The sequence below is a fragment of the Cyprinodon tularosa genome, unplaced genomic scaffold (genome assembly GCF_016077235.1).
Source record: "Cyprinodon tularosa strain WSP-4 unplaced genomic scaffold, ASM1607723v1 ctg36, whole genome shotgun sequence".
Lineage (NCBI taxonomy): Eukaryota > Metazoa > Chordata > Actinopteri > Cyprinodontiformes > Cyprinodontidae > Cyprinodon > Cyprinodon tularosa.
In genome coordinates this window covers 1,315,127-1,333,196 of record NW_024039074.1, presented here as the reverse complement: position 1 = coordinate 1,333,196, position 18,070 = coordinate 1,315,127, and the positions used below count along the sequence as shown (strand labels likewise).

At 37.1% G+C, this 18,070-nt stretch overlaps 1 protein-coding gene and 1 long non-coding RNA gene across 3 annotated transcripts in view; one reads left to right on the top strand and one right to left on the bottom strand.

Annotated features, from left to right (window-relative positions):
- The window catches only part of si:dkeyp-23e4.3 (rho GTPase-activating protein 7), a 121,796-nt gene that overhangs the window by 77,938 nt on the left and 25,788 nt on the right, over window positions 1–18,070 (bottom strand). The gene's annotated exons all lie outside the window — the stretch shown is intronic.
- Window positions 5,701–12,260, top strand: LOC119790311. The gene is made up of 4 exons (XR_005281710.1): window positions 5,701–5,806; window positions 11,363–11,521; window positions 11,626–11,714; window positions 11,853–12,260. It is a non-coding gene; the product is annotated as an uncharacterized LOC119790311 (long non-coding RNA).

Sequence of the window (18,070 nt, the reverse complement as noted above, 5' to 3'; positions counted from 1 at the left end):
CATCACTTCCTTCAAGTATGAGTCATATTTTTCGTTTTTCAGTGAACAATTATTCTTTCCATTTTCTGTGAGTGCAGAAAAAAACACCACCCTCCTCGTTTTTATGGGCCCCTGATGTTGTTTACCTACAAGCAGAGGTGGATAGTCCAGGTCCAAAAAGTACAAACTCTGCCTTGTTTTTCTTCATCCTTCTCACTTAACCAGATGATTAGCTCCTCAGGTGGTTAGTCGGCATTGTGGAGCTGGAAATGCAAACGATTGGAACTGAATTCAATACAGGCTTTCTTGACCAGGGTTATTAAACTCAGACAACTGTGCTCATGAAATAAATAATTAAACCTAAAGCTCATCATCCATTTTTCTTCATGTACGTGCAGTGCAAAGAAATCGGAAAATGAGATAACAGTTTGCTATCCATTTTCCCGTTTTGGGTCAATAAAGAAAAAAAGACGATATAAATCCATGTATTCACACACACACACATAGTTAGGGGCACTTTAGAGTGATCATTTAACAAATTAATAGTCATGTTTTTGGACCGTAGGAATATCTGGAGAACCTGGAGAGAACCCATAAATGCATACAGAAAAAGATGTATCCTTTGGTTCCCCAAGGCAGGAGTTATTTACAATATCAGCAAATATAACCCATTCTATAACCTAAACAGAAAAAATGGTGTGTTTACTGTAGAGTTTGTTTGAATGCCTTGTGGAGTAGAAATCTGGATTTGGCCATCTCATTTCAGACACTGGAGCACGCTCTTCCTGTCTCAGTGCTCCTCACTTTTATTTATCATTTCACTGCAAGCTCAGCCTGAAACCATCTCTCCCTCCCAGTGGCATTCCAGTTCAGTTCAAACTGTTTTTCTCTGTGCAAATGCTTTTCCCTTCTGTGTGCGTTTAGATATTTAGAGCGTGCTTCCCTTCCAATTTGTGCTGTCAGCCCTGCATTTGCTCGACCCTCAGGGGCCTTCATACTGTACAAATACTGCAGATCCAATGAAAGGAAGCAGAGCAAAACGAAAACTTCCTGAGGGATGAAATCAGAAAGTGAAAAGAAGTCCAACAAGTACAGTTATAGGAACGGAAGCTATTATAGCAACAGTTTTTCTTAAGAAGATGTAAAACCATTGCTGCCCATTCATCTGAGAGGCTTATAATTCCACTAAAATATTTAAATCCCAGAATGACATCAATATGTGGCATTGATTAAAGTGGGACTGATTGAACAAATGAACAATAGGCGATCATAGTTTGTCCCGAAATTATTTGCGCCTTGCCTGGAGCACCTCCTTTTTCTAGGATTATAAGTTTTATTTGTATTTCAGACTTTGGTCCAACTTTGTCAGTGAGGAATGTATAATCCTGGCAAATATTACCCTGAGAATTTATTGTGTATAGTACAGTTTATTTCATTTCCAAAACCTAAAAGGAGTCTAGAGAAATATAAAAGACGGATGAAGGGCCTTTAGCCAACAAACCTTAAGACTCTCTGAATCAGTGAACAAAGTTACTGTAGAGTATCATAATTATATTTTATTCTTGTTCACTCTAGTTACAGTCATTTTTCAATGCAAAATCTCTTGGCAAAGTAATAATTTTACAGGGATTTGATTAAAAATAATCATCCACAGCCTGATTCTATAAATTATAAAAAATATAGTTTGCATTTTTAAGTTCTCATTTAGATCCTACTGTATGTTTAGTAAATACTCACCAGCCAGCCTCATTGCTTGGGATAAATTTATGTTTGTATGTGTCTGCCTATCCCCCTATCATAAAAAGCATGAACATAATATCATAGTTTCCTTTATCATGGCTTATAAGAGAAAGGGTGTTTTTAATTACAGGGTGAAGATTTCTGATAGTAAAATGTCTGCATCCGGCAAAATGCAAGTATTCGAGTAAGACCACATAAAACAATAAAGCCAGCTCAATAATCCGAGCTGGATCCAAATATTTTATTTTATTTTGATAATTTTAAAACTTGCAGAAAGCCTTGAAGGTTTTTAATAAAATTGAAGAGCTTAAGCTGTACATTTCTTGCCTAGACTGCATGCTGCTGCTTGGATTCTACCCCTTCTCCATCTATAAGTCGACTCCTCTGGAGCCCTTTAAGGGTGCCCAGGCCCCTGGGGGACTTTCAGCTTGATCTTCATGAATGCTTCAAGCAGCATGTGCCGATCAAGCAAAACAGTCAAACTTCATGTGAAAAACTAACTTTTTTTTTAATTGCACAAATTCACAAATTATATGAACATTAAAGTAATCTCTTACAAATGTTGCAGCCTGCGCTTAGGGCAGAGAGCAGATGATAAAGCTTGGCGTTTGGTTGTTGACCTGCTTGCAAGAAACTTTTTTTTAGCCAAAAAGGATTTAAAAGGACTAAACTATATAAATGACAATTTCCTGGGTGCTGGAGAAACTTCTACTGACCTCAGTTTGGGAATTAAAAGAGGAAGGACACCAGGAATTTGGCTATATTTTGGTAAAGAATGTCTGGACTCAGTAATAGATGTCATGAGTTTAGGTGTGAATTGGTATATCTCAGTACATGTGAAACAGGATGACAAAGAATTTATTATCCTAAATGTCTATTCTGCATATGAATGTCATCATAATGAAGAAGAATACCTTAGTAAACTTGGATATATTAGCTTTTTTATACCAAATGAGAAGCCAAAATGTGTCTATGTTATGGGTGACATGAGTGCAGACATCTCAGATTAAAACTAATTATTTGCTAAACACCGTTTCATTTTTGTACAGATTCTATATTATTATAAATTGTTTTTTTTTTATTATTATATAATTATTTCTATTATATATTTATATCGTCAAGTAAAGAACTTTTACCAGCTGCAGGTTACACTTATATCAGAGAAATCTACCTTTAACTTATCAAGAGAGGCAGTTACTTGTACAAACTGTAACTGCTCTAATATTGGTCATACAACCAATATAACTGGATTATAGTCTGAGATAATTGAAGTGCTACTGGCAGCTAGCCTGCCTTATAATAAAACTAATGTAAAGAATAAAATTGGACCAGGCTTGAACACATGTGAGTCCAAATTTCACAGTGAAGCCTGCAAAGCTACTACTTCTTGGGCTCTAGCAGGTAAACCTAGGGAGGGCCCTATATTTGAACATAAAAAGCTGTCTAATGCAAAATACAAATATGCACTACACTTCATTGGACAGAATGAGCAAACCATGAGGGCTGAATCCTTTGCAAAAAGGCTTATAGGTAAGGATGCAAAAACCTTCTGGAAAGAGATTAAAACTATCAACAATAGTAAATCCTGTCTCCCTTGCACTGTCAATGGTGCTTCTGGGGTGAATATGATTGTAGATTTTTGGCAGCACCACTACAGCAAGTTATTTACCTGTGCACAGAGTGAACCCTTCCAGGTTGACAAGGTTAGTTAAGTAGAATCCATCAAAACACACAAGGTCTAGCAATAAAAGTACTGTCTGTAAACAAATCTACAGGAATGGATCTTATTGCAGCTGAACATCTCAAATTTGCAAGTCCAAGGGTAGTTCCTCTTTTTCCTTGTGCTTCACAGGTTTTATTATGCATGGTTTTATTCCTAAAACCTTGATGACTGTTCTTATACTTGCGATTAAAAACAAAGCTGGTAAAATTGGCAGCTCTGAAAACAATAGAACTATAGCCCTAGATAGTACATTGCCTAAAGTCTTTCAACTAATTCTTTTGCCAAGTTTGCAAAGATAATTATGTCTACAGACAATCAATTTAGGTTCATGTCTAGACATGGCACTGATATGTGTAAATATGGCCTAAAACAATTACTGAATTATTTTAATTATTCTAAGGTCTTTGTGGTTTTTTAGATACCACCAAGGCTTTTGATCATGTAAATCATAGAAAACTCTTTTTAAAACTGTGCCAAGCTGGTGTGCACAAACATATATAGTAAGATGTCTGTGATATTAGTATGCTAATCAAACTATGTCAAATGGGACAACTGTGTGTCTGTCTCTTTTCATGTTGGCAATGGAGTCAGACAAGGAAGCATTTTATCTCCTATGCTGTTTAATTTTTATATGAATGACCTCTCTAAGCAGCTAAACTGTAGAACGGGCTGCATGGTTGGTGATTCCATTGTTAATCATTTAATGTATGCTGATGACCTAGTAGCTTTTAGTCCAAGTTCAGCTGGTATTCAGAAGCTGCTGAATGTCTGCTTAATGTAAAATTTAACCCTTCAAAAAGCATCATCTTTTGTCAAAGTTCTCAACATCAGAAAGACGGTCTGGCAGCATATGGCCAAGATATTTTTCAAATGAAGTAAAATATCTTGGCCATATGCTGCCAGACCGTCTTTCTGATGTTGAGAACATTGACAGTGAGGTTCTAATGTTATATGCTATGGCATATATCCTTATCCGTGAGTTTGGATTCTGTTCTGATGAAGTGAAACTGAACTTGTTTAGGTCATATTGTAAATCTCTGTATTCATCACATTTGTGGTGCAACTTTGAAAAAGCAAGTCTTCAAAGATTAAAGGTGGCCTATAATGATGCATTAAGACTTTTGTCAAAGAGACCCAGATGGACCAGTGCCAGTGAACTCTGCTTGCGTCAGCACTTTGATGTCTGTTTTAAGAAAGCGTTTGTCTAAATCTATTTGTCGTTTAAATCAGTTAAATAACATAATCATCCTACTTTTGACTAATGTTAAACATAGTGCAGTAAAATACAAATCTGCACTACGGAGACATTGGTATGATTGTCTTTTGGGTGGCTAGGAGTTGCTTTTTATTGTACTTTTATTCTTCTGTCGTTTCTTTTTTTATCATATTTTTTATGTAATTTTGACTCTGAGTCAGTAATGAAATCTATCTATTGCATATGGATATTTTTACTAGTTATATCCTGCTATGGGTGAGCACAGAGAAGCTATATTTGTGCTGATAGTGTATTTTATGCTGAATCGTTATGTTTTTGGAAAAGTTAGCATTTGTTGGAGCCTTCAAATTTTGACAGCCATCGACACCATGCTGTGACACAATTAGGTCAACAAATAAAGCTTTATGTTTTCACACAGCTAAAGGTAGATACTGCATTTTAAATCCTCACTTTTTCACAACTCACTTCTGAATTTCAGGACGTGCCCCAAAAAACTCAAACACAGACAGTAGAAATAATTTAATTTAATTTATTTATTATTTCGACTTTATTTTAATGTAATATCAAAAATGTCAACATTTTTAATGTACTTCAATATAAATGATGCTGACCAGCATTACAGAGAGGAGAAATATATGCATATCCCATCATCACCTCAGTGCTTTTCATCATAATCTTTTAATTTTTTCCTCTATTTAAGTGGAATATGTTGCTTGGTTACTATAGTGTGGAAAGAGTCAGAGCAGTTTTAAAACTTTGACTTTTTATCGGCCCTGCAGTTCTTCATGGCTTATCATCCACTTATCTTCTCCGACTGCAGCTTCCCAGCTTTATCCGACCCGTCACCAGTCCAAAGCTGCCTCTCACAGTCTCTCCCTCCCTCCTCTCTTCCCCCCAAAACCCTTTCTCACTTTATACCCCATCTCCTCTCCATTCTTATCTCCTCCTCCTTGATTATCTGCCCCTCTTCGATTCCCTCTTTATCTCTTCTTCCCGTCGTGCTTGTGTTATGACCACCCTGATTCTTCTTCTGCCCCCCCCAGCCCACTCCATGCGATAACAGGCCCAGGCGGCGTGATGGATTTCTGGAAGGCCAGAAACTGTTTGCTCCGAGGCCGCTGCACCTCCGGAGAATGCTGGATAAGCAGGTCAGTTGAAGTGGAGAAAACAGCTGACAGAAGCAACGAGCAATGAGGGGGAGACAAAGTTTGGCCACCCAGCAATAAATGCATCTCTTATTTTTATGCTTGCAGGATGGGGGCTTATTGAAGAATAAGCCATTTTCAAGTAAAAAGCTTAGAATAAAGAAAAGAAAAGATGGTTTGATCCAAGGAATAACCTAACCTGACAAGTATGATGAACGAGTAGGAATATCCCTTGGAGGCACTGTTGCAGAGAGTTTCCACACATATGATAGATAAAAAGTCATGCATAAAAATCGATGACGTAGGTTTACAGCAGCAGGTCTGATTGGAAAGAAAAGGAATAAAACAGCAGGAGGGATATACGTACAAAATATAATAGTGGCTAAAGAAGATTGTTATAATCATGTTTATCCAGGATGAATTCATAAGAGGGTGCATGTCAGGACATAAAGTTTCTATAGCCACCCCTGGATGTTGTCTACAAAGCTTCTTCTTCAGAAATCACCAAGAACACTCATGTCGCTGCAGGCCGAGGATAACAAAAATCCACCCTCTAATACCCTCTCTCCTCCTCCTCTGTCATCTCTCTGCCTCTGTTTTCAAAGACAAAAACATCTGCAGGCAGCAAACTGTCCGCTGACATCTGAAATTATGTGTCACATATGAAGACTTTTCTCTAAAGACTCCAAATGTGCTACAGACATTTTGAAACTTTCATAGCGTTCTGCAGCTGCAGAGGTGACATAAAGAGAATTACTGAGTTGATTTGAGATGGAGAGGACAAATAATTTATGGCGAGGCATAACGTTTGGTCTGACAGCTAATAAAAGCTATAAAACAAAGGACTGAAACATATTAGTTTCCAAATTATAGGTCATTGCAACAACTTTTTCATAAAAACATCATCATTTAGAAAAACAATACACCCATAGAACATCCTGAGTGATTTTATTTTTTTTTTTAGAATGGATGAAGCCTTATGATATAGATTTGCAAAGCTCTACCTGTATAAACCACAAGACCTTTAGACAGCATTGGACCTAGTAGAGATATTCCAATTGTCAAACATCGTGGTGGCTAAGTGATAATTTGTGCAGGTATGGAAACCTTACAGTTTTATATACCAAAGTATTATACCATATTAGGTCAGGTCTAACAGCGGATGCTTGGCCCAAACTGAATCATCAACAGAACAAAGATCCAAAACAAAACAACACAGCAACATTGAAATTAAACAACTGCCATGTTTTCACTATTTACAACATATACAGATATTGCCTTGCTGTATTATTAAAATTGAAGAACTCTTTGCAGTGTTGTCACTTTTGCATTACATGAATAAGGACTACCTTAATCTCAAAAGATAGGCTGTATTTTTTTTAAAACATTTCCAGAAAATACTTTGAAATGTAAGCTGTCTTTATGAGATCATCATTACATTTGATCATGTAAAACTAAGTTTCAGGGACTGTAACTAAATATAAAAGTTGCCATCCATCCATCCATCCATCCATCCATCCATCCATCCATCCATCCATCCATCCATCCATCCATCCATCCATCCATCCATCCATCCATCCATCCATCCTTGTAAATGAGGAGATGTCCATGGCTCTTAGATCAAGGATACTTCTCTCATTCCATTTCCAAATCTTTGCCACATGCATATTGAAATTGAAATGTTATCCTGACAGAAGGAACTCTCCTAATTAGATAAAGTACTTGGGGAAATATTAGCTGTGACACGCAACAGGCAGGTATTATTAGGGTTTAACAGACTCAAACATCATAATCCTAACAAATCCATCCATCTTCTTCCGCTTATCCATCAGAGTCACACTCACTTATTTTACCCAAAGGAAAAAGGTCAGTTAAATTGTGAATAAAAAGCCAAGCCTATTGTTTGTCTCATAGAAAGCTCTCTGGTCTGGCTGGTTTATCTTCTTAAACAAGGAGTCTATACTTTATACATTTAGCAGCCTAGTCACAAAAAATATTTATTGTTAAAGCAATCAACCTTAAAAGCAACAGCTAGTCATTTAGACACACCTATCATTCACATGTTTTAATGGTTTGATCACTTTTGTGATTGATGTTTATAAATGTTGAAGCTTTTCCTGTTTTCTCAATGTAGTCCTGGTTCTCTGACTCTAAATAACTGAATGTGCTCTCTTTCATCCAGATGTTGCTTGGGAGATGGCGCGGTGCTCGTTTGCCTTGCTGTGTTTTCTAGACGGGGTCACCTGTGGAGCTGGTTGACAGTTGCCTTTTATATCTCTGCCTCTATGTCTATGTGACCGCTCTCACTAAGCCTGGTTCTGCTGGGAGTTTCTTACTGTTAAAAGGAAGTTTTTCCTCTCCACAGTTGCTACAAGCATGCTTAGTGTGAGGGATTGCCTTCTAGTCAATGAGTTGATGCAATCAACTGGTTTTCTTCAGATAGAAAACTTTGAACCAATCTGACTGTATGATCTGGTTGAATTGTCTCTGTAAAGTGCGTTGAGATGACTTGTGTTGTGAATTTGCGCTATATAAATAAACTAAATTGAATTGAATCACTTGAGTGATCAAACTATTGGGTGGATTCAAATAAAGGCGGGAATATCCTAAGTTATTTAACACATCTACATGTAAATAGTAGAAATGGAAGCAAATATTTAAAGCTCTTCTCTCATCCAAACTAAATGTCTTCAGTGTATAGCATAAAGAAAGGAAATGGCTTTGCATAAAGTCAGGCTATGAAGGTAGACCCCAACATACACATCTATCTTTCTTAACATATTTGATTTCTTTTCCCCCCACAATGACCTTTTACTACTTTTCTAAAGATAGATCTGCTACCTGTGCAGGATGGGTGGATTGTTGAATTGCAAACAGAAGTTGAAAGCATGTGCAGATAAAAAAAAAAAATAGATGGATTTAGGCACAGATGTGAGAATTGATGGATAGAGACACCACTTGCTAATGTCACTGGCCAGAATTCAATGTCCAACCCTTCCAATTAACCCCATCTGCCCCATTTCATGGTCTGTACCAAGGACCCTTTCAAATAATTTGATGATAAGATTTGTGGAGGTAGCAAGTGATGATAAGCTACAGGGGATTGTAAACGATTGTAGTATCATCATCTATTCTATCCTTTAATCTTTAAAAATAATCACTTTCTAAAAGAAGAGTTTTATTCCTCCCTAAGTCATTTATATAATGAAAAAAATGTTTTGTGACAGCAGTGAAATAAAAGAACAAATTCTTTTGACACACTTCTACATGCTTGCGTTGGATGTGGAGTTTATTTGACAAAGATGCAAAGTGCCTAAAAGTTGTTTTTAATTAATGAAATGTGAGATGTGTGCTGTGACAGACTGAGTGACCCAAAGGGGGATTCTCGGGCCGCCTACAGCTGAAGTTAAAATATGCTCCAACTCTTTTCCTACCCCTCAGGAAAACAACTTGCATATGTCTGTAACTGATTTCGGGCTGAAATGCTCAGAGTCAGGCCTCCACTATGAGTCAAACCAAAGCTGTAACTGTTCAGAGAATCAGTTTGAACAGGGAGGAGGGCGAGCCGCAGGAGTCAACGGGCTAGTCAGACAAAATTAAGAGCTCTGCAGTTCTGACAGTGTGTGCCTCAAAGCCTTAACAATCATCCTCTGCCCAAGATGTCAAGCAGCTCTGGACTACATAAAAAAAACCATAGCAATTTAGAGTCAAATCATACAAAAATACCTCTTATCTCCAATTCTGACAAGAAACATGGTTTTCAAAAAAGAACTGAGGCGCAGATTTTAATAAAGTTTAATAACTTATAGAAACAAGCTGCTGCTCTATCGCAAAGGCTGCTCTCTTTGCCAAAGAAAACAGATTTCTGTATTTATAATCAGCAATAACTTCTCCCTAATATCAGTTTTAATGTAGAAGATAACATCATGGCTCCCGTGGCTCTAAACAAAGCATTTTATTAAATCTAAGATAGAATGACTCAGTTTAATGTGAGGTACGTTTGTTTTTCACATCTTTAGATAATATTTTATTAGTAAACAAACATGGAGCTTCTGTGGTCCTGCATATAAAATAATAGGCCAATAAGAAGACATACTTATCTACTTACAAAGTAAACCAGATTCACCTTTTAGGCCTCAGAGTTTTTCAATTTACTTTGAAACCTCAGTTATCTTTTGTTTACCTGACACCTCTTGGTTTGACCGGTGATCTACATGGTTTTAAGAATATAAAACATACAGGAACTTTCTGTTTTAAAGCAGAGAACTTGTTGAAAACTTGCTCTAGTCTCTAGTAAACAGATTTTAAATGTTTACATTTGTGAAAGAAATAAGCCAAGCTAATGTGGGATAAATGTGCAAGGAAAAAAAGCAGAAATATGGCAAACATGCCATTTTATTGTGGCTTTAGAGTTAAGTGCAAATAAAATTCATTTTTTTATACAGTAAAAGTAATGGATAAGAAGCTGTATCCTCCAGCAGTTGATAATCATGCTCTCTCTCTGGCATGAGCTGACTAAGTAGGGGATTTTGGGATGCCGTCAAGCAGACGGACTCTGGACACACAAACAAGCTCACATGTTCATAAACAATAATACTGAAAATCAAATAGACCACCAGCTCATTGTTTTTCACATCATGCTACATTTCCATAAACATATATTTCTTCCAAGCATACCTTATGTTTTCTGTAAGTCTGTCTAATTTTTCTTCTTTGTCTTCCAATTTTTCTCTAAAGGTGTTTAATTTATTTGAAAGTGTCTTCTAAAGATTTTCAACAATTTGTTTTTCACTGTTTCTGTGTAAATCTTTCCATTACTTTGCCAATTTGTGTATTTATTTAGATGTTATTTTCTCTATTCGTCTATCCATTTATTCAACTATCAATTTCTAAGGTTTTTTAAATGACCGCATCCAGGTAAAGACATTTGGTCCACTTCTTTGCTCTGGTCTTATTTTGCGTTTTGTTTTGTACTGTTCACTTTCACACATTTTTCCTTCTTTTTTTTAACTGAACCATTAGCTGTAAACAAATGAGGACTATTCCTACTATTGGACAAAACTGAATATGGCAGACTACATGTTATAAAGTTACATAATAGAGTTGAGTACGTTTTAATGCTTCTTGGTAGAGAAATAAAACTCTGGGGATTTAATGTGGAATTTTTTTTTCTGGAGTTTTTTTTTTAGGGCATTCTATAAACAGCCAAATGAGACTGACATCATGTGAAAAACTGTAAATAAAACAAAGTGACAGACGCTTCGGGTCTGTCTACTGATTGGTTGTTCTGGATTGAGCGGCCTGCACGGTCAGTGATAAAAAAAGAGATCTTTGTATTTGAGGTAGATTGTTTTTTTCAAGGAAAAAAACATCAAAAACAAACAAACAAAAAAAACAAACAGAAGAGAACTGAATAAAACTGCTTTTAGGCTCCAGATTTTTCGGGATACGTGAATGGCATGATTTTACAACTGATGTTTGGGCAGCAAACTCCAACTCAGATACACTGAGATTGCTTTTCAGGTTTCAGCCTCTTCCCTCCTCCTTCTCCTCATTTAGTCCATGCCTGCGGGGACGGATGAGGTTTTAAGGGGCCACATCACAGAGTAATGAGATCCCGGTTCGAAAATGGCTTCCACAAACTTGGATTCACCTCAATGATCCCCATCCACCACGAGCTAGAGAACCCGTGTCTGTCATTTGTGAGGTTCAGACCAGGTGAGTCAATGCTCTCTCATTTCAGTGGAGAAAGTGGAAATGAGCCATAAGATACGGGCTTCACATGACATCACACTAACCTAAATGTTTCATTCTCCGTTCAGCCTCTAGGACACAGTCAGGGTAAATGTTGGGATGAGTCAAGGTCACCTGAGGCGACAATCCACACCACAGAACCGTGACTCATATGGAGGTTTTGCTGACGAGAACAAACTAATTGGCTGAACAAGATTGTCCTCCATAAAACAAGCTGTTGTGTAACAGATGAGACTTGAGGAGACTTGATTTGGAGTTTCATGGGTTGTTTTTGCTTTTTCTGTTTGCACCACAGCTGCTAATAGAACTCAGAAGGAGAAGCTGAAGCTCATGACTTCAAGTCAGCCAGTCACCTCAACCACCTACACGTCTTCATCGGGTAAATTCTTGACATCTCAAGAAAAACCAATAAGCCCGTTCATCATTAGGTATGTCCAGGGATAAAAGCAGTTTTAAATTCTTCTGTCTTCAATACTTAAAAGATAAACAACAAACCCAAACATATTAACTTATTTGATCAGTCTGTTATTTATTTTACTATTGGACTCAATACCATCTATTTGCATTTATTTTTCTTATGTTTCTAGGATCATATTTCAAATTAGAAGTATAAAGGAGTTTAACATTAAAGTAGCTCACCATCATGCTTGAACTGTTAACCTGTCAGGCATTACGTCTGGTTCACATTGCAAGATAATTATTATGATTTTTGATCTCCTTTCCAGAGGCCCTAATCATCTCCATGGCTTTTAAGATAATCTTATAAAATGTTCCCATCATGTGATAGGAGCGGTTTATTCTGCTATGAGAGTGCAAATTGTGTACTGTGATGTGTAGCCAATCAGAAAGAGTTTCCAGAAGAAAAATAAAAAAACTCAAAACATTTAGCACGTATCTTAATTTCTTCTTCCTGGTTGACTATATTTATATAGTCTGAAATTGCGTTTGATCTCAAAAGGATTCTTGAGATTGCCTGTCTGACATTTTAATGTTCTTGAGTGAAATTTTTTCTTGTGTGGTGAACTGTACTTTCTACGTGGCTGTGGACATGTAGGGCCAAACCTATTTTATCTAGGGTTCTTTGGAGTTGAAAATCACCTGACAACTTCAAAATCTTGCAGTGTGAACCAGAAATAAAGTGTTTTAGAGGCAACTTTATCTTTAAAATACACAACTGAAATGTTTATAGCTCAATAGCTGTTATGTCTAAATGCAGGTGTTTAGTACCGATGCTAAGGTAGGACATAAGCAAGTACTGTTTCAAAGAAACCACTATTGCAAGTAGTATTCTGATTTATTTTTTGTCAAGCAAAGACACTTAAAATTTTCTGAGCATCTCCCACATATTATTAAACTAATCTATGAAAACCAACATTAAAAGCCTTTCTGAAAACCCAGAAAAAGCTTTGGATTTTAAAAATCAGCATCTCGACCATAACTGCAGTAAATTAGGAGTGAATCAATTGAAGCATCATTTATTCCACAAAAGATTTATTGGGAAGTGAGCCAGTTGGAGCTGTCATTTTGACACGATTTCACAAAGATTTAGCAAATGCATTTTTCACTTCATAAAAAAAAAAATCTGATCAAATAAGATTTGCCCCAGAGGATAATTTTGCTGCTCAGTGCTTGCTCTTCTATAGCTAATGAGACATATTTTAGTTTCTCATGTCAGCCTCATTTAGTTTCTATTTTTTTTCAAAAGTTTCTCCAGTGTTTCTTTTAAAATTCACCAGGAAAAATAAGGGAGTACAGGTGTCATTGTTGAGATTTAAAGGGGAAAGTTGGCAAAACTTGAATTTACACATTCACACCCATTCATACACAATCTTGTCCCTCACACACTTACATGCCATCATGGCAACCCAAACTGTAACCAAAAAACTGTTTCTGATTATCTATTTTTACAGACTTTATAAGCTCAGAACAGAAGGATCCAGTAATTTGAGGCGATAAAATGGTTAGATTTCTCAAAGTTTTATTAACAGGAACGGACAGTCTGAACACAAGTACGCTAGGGTCAGTCTCACCACATGGCTCGAAATAATCTGGCACCTATGACTGGTGTGAAGGCTGGATAAATAGAGGCCAATGCAGGTGGATCAGATAAATGGGTGATGAGGACTGGGCGGAGCTAGGCAGGTGTGGGAAATGAGTGATCAGGCCAGGCGTCATGATGCAAATTGCAAAACATGGGGTTTGATTTTGTATAGTACTAATATGGTTGGGATCAGCAGGTTAAAACTAAAAGCAGTGTCTCCTTTTGCAGGTATTTCTTTTGCTTTTAAATCCCAATAGCTTGTGATAACTTATTGGAACTGATTAGGCTGAAATGTAGGAGGGACACTTTTTCCTTGCGGTTGATCACCATCTATGTGGTTCATATGGGTGGACTCTATGCAGAGCTTTTAAAAGGGATCCAGGTCTGCATCAGGGATCAAAACACACCAGATAGAAAAAAACAAAAAGCCACAGTTTGGGAACACAATTCCTTATATTTTTTCCTTTGCAAAGCAGCAGATAAATTTATTCATGTTGCATAATTGCAAAAGGCTGTCTCTGGGAATATATCACCCAAACCAAAACATCTTCAGACATGTTTAAAAAAGGAGAAGTTCCCCAAATTTACCCTCTTTCCAGAACTCCACACTTCCACTGAAATTTTAAGCTCCTAAGGGCAAACAAGTGAGGTAATGAAGCGCAACAACGATGGCTCAGCTTCCCTCGGCTCCTAACATCCCTGGAGCCTCACATTTAGCCGCCTAACTGCAAATGGAAAGTGGGCTAACTGCAAATTGAATGTCGCCTGGAAGAGGCAACCAATGTGAGAGACTGAAGCAGGTAGTTCCTAGAAAAAAGGAGGTAAAAAAAAGATGACGGGACAGTGTGACAGCGCAGGATGTCTGCAGAGGCCCGTATGTCTGAAGTTTTCAGAATTTCATCAAACCATATCAGAAAAGGTTCATATTTTCCTAGTCCCAAATACACACCAAGTTCTCACCTGTAAACATGTGTTAGACCACTGACAGACAATAAAGCAGATACATCAAGCAACTGATTATCTTTTGCCAAGGTTACAAATGCAAGAACACAGCAGACTGTGAGCGAGTGTTAAATGTGTGATCCAGCAAATACCAAAACTGCCAAAAGCAAAAGTAAATACCAATCCCTCCCTTCATTCCTAAATCAAACTGCCTACCTTTCTGTTTGCAGCAGGCTTTGGTCCCCATGGGGCTTACTGGTCTTTAGAACGTGAGTAAATGTGATGGAAAAACAGGTAAATATAGGTAAAAAACATAAACACACTTTCGGAATGTAACTATTTCGATTAATCAAATCAGTGAAATACAATAAAATTTGGTCTGTACCTTGTACTTTTAAGGTAGATTACATACTAGTTACCCAGGATTTTTTATTTTTTTTATTTAATTAGCATTATTTCAGGGGACTTCAAAGTGCTTTACACCCATTTCAGTCATTCATCCATTCACATACTGATGGTGAGCTATATTGTAGCCACAGCTCCCATTAAGCTCGCTGGAAGCAGCGAGGCTGTTTTACACAAGCGACGCTGCTCCCTTTGACCACCATCAGTAGACAATGGTGGTGAAGTGTCTTCACAAAGGCACAACCCTCCAATCACAGGACGAATTATTAGCTAAAGCTAGACGAGTTTGTATAAGAAAGAAAGATTTTGATTTGGTGGAGATGATTCCCTACATAGAACCCTAAAGACAGCAGCTGATATTTATTAATCTGTTTGTATGTTTTTCAATTTGAAACCAACAATGAAAATATCAGAACTTTTTTTTTTTCAAATATTGTTTTATAAAATAACAAAATGTTTGACCGTTCCTTTTTTTTGATTCAACATTTTCCCTTTACTTTAAATATAAAGAAAATGGCTAATAAGATAATATGAATTAGTTTTCTAACTTTCTTTGGTTTCTGAGGAAGCAATTGTTTTATGAGGCACACATAGCATATAAAAGACAACAGGAATATTACAATAGTGCTCAATTTATATATAACATTTAACAGCAGCTTAGAAAGTTCAGTTGAAGTTTTTCTTCCATTTATTCAGAAATCATAGCAACTCTTAAAATGATAAATTTTTATTACTGAAAGGGTTGATAAGTGATTTGGGACTGAAAAGTAGATCATGCAGCAAAAAAGATGTCTCCAGCGTTTACCATACATTAAATACGTATTTAATTTACTGTAGTGTGGCAATAACAGATTAAAAGAGGGAACAGTTCCCCACTTTTCTATAACATTTATGAAAGATTGTTAAAACAAAATATGCTGATGAAAACCAATTCACTCCTCATCTAAATAGTGACTACACATTCGAGACAAATCAAATAAAACTTGTTGTTTGGTTCTCCATTTCCCTTCCAAAAATAGAGCAATGTATGGAAGAGATGCACACAGGCTCATTATGGTTGGATATTTGAATAAATCTTAGTTCACACTATTACCTATGCTGTTTTTTTTTTATTTATTTTGTTCGATGAGAACTGATAAGCATTTTAAAATGATTACTGCATGCTTTTGTCCATTTAAGTTCCCTCTAAAGGTTTGACTCAATGTTTTTAGACCAAAATTTGGAGCAGTTCTAATTTTCTGCAAACCTGTTACACCTAAAGAACAATAAAAGCTATAAGCTTACAGATAGGTTTGGTATTTCATTTAGGGAAATAATTGCATACAAATTGTGATAAATTCATGCAGAGAAAAACATCCAGTAAAAAGCGAACAAAAATATTGCTAGACAACCACCCCTGAATAAAATTGCTGAGCAAATATAACATTAAAGCTAGCCTGGGTGCCAGTCCGAACTTAGTCCCGCCCACAAGGTTTGAGTTCGGGGATGTTCGGTCTGGCTCTGCTCCATAGTAGCGCGAGTATTAAAGCCCACTGTCAGGCGATCCAATCAAATTGTCAGGGCGGGCTTTATACGATGATGGACAGATGATCAAGAGTAACGTTATCAACCACGTGACCAATGCGCGCTTGGGTGACAACAATAATGGCTGCCGCTGGAGAGTTTGGGTGAGTAGACTCTGCTATTAGGTCTATTCTAGAAGATATCGACAGCAAATTAATTTTAAAAGAGGAACAGAGAAACGCGATCAAGTCTCATCTTCTTATTCTAGGTGTGAAACTGCACGCTTTGATTTTTGTCGACAACAACTATGCCTCGCTTAAGATACGTCACGCACTCCGTTGCTCTTATTGGTTGTAGGTCTATCCAATTGAGTGCAGAGGCATTTTTTTTCCTGGTTCGTTCAAAACACGCCCCATAATCACAGCTCTATGGAGCAGTATCAGACTCATATTCTGACTAGAATTGAGTCGGACTACGTCAGGCTACATTAAAGCAAGACTGAGTCCAAAATATATGAAGACGGAAAATCAGGATCCTAAAGCTTTTATACTAAACGCCCTTTTTTTTTTCTGGTGCCAACCTCCCAACAAGCTGAGAGGAAATAACAGGGACTGAATCCGTTTTATCAACAACAAGCACATTTAATTCTAGTCAAGGTATAAAAGAAAAGCAGAAAGCTTCACAGATACACAGACGAAGCAGCAGGAGTCGAGTAATCCTAAACCTACATAGTGACAGCACTCTGAATGAGAGCGTTGATCTGGATTAATTTGGAATTCCAAGCGTCAACTTTATAGCTGCACAGATAAACACCATCTCTACCTTTTTTCTGCCTGTTTGATGAGCTGTAATCCTTCTCCCCTCTCAGAAGACAACCCATAAAACCCACCACTTGGTATCATTTAGTCAGCCTATAGAAAAATGACTGACTGCTTTCTAATAAGAGACACTGATTTTACACAGCAATTAAAAAGAATTGGATAATAAGTAGAGCAAGAAACAATCCAACTTAAGCCAAAGGAGACACAAGAGATGATGAGAAATAATGTCTTCTATTTTTTTTTATAAACAGAAAGACCAAAACAAAAAAAACTCCCATAACACCTTAAAGAGTGTGTTACATCCAATTATTTGAAAAAAGTACCTGGGCATTGTGTTGGTTTTGATTGACAGAGGGATGACAGGGGCAAAGACACCGGCAGTAACAGAGAGAGTGATCACAGTGTGGAAAGTTTGTGGTGGAGCGGCTGTGTGAGATGAGGGATTTCTCTCCATCGTCTTCAAGAGGGCCGGAGGAAATGGGGGAAAAGAAAGAAAGGTTTGGTGGTGGCAGAGCCTCAAAGGCATGCAGTAATAGGGCAGAAACTTTCTGATGGGTAAATTGGTTTTAAGTTTTATTTATTAGGTTAAATATAGATTAGAATAAATTGTAAGAACTCTGGTCTTATGGGTAGAGGGACAAGGGTCAGCAACCCCCTTCTTGGACACCTTAAGCAAAACATTACCTATTGTCACTCATGTGCAATATTCTACTCTCTCATTGTGCAAAAACATATGCCAACTACTGTGTAGCCTGTGTCATTTTTTAAAACTTATTTATAAAAGGTTAATACATCTCTGCA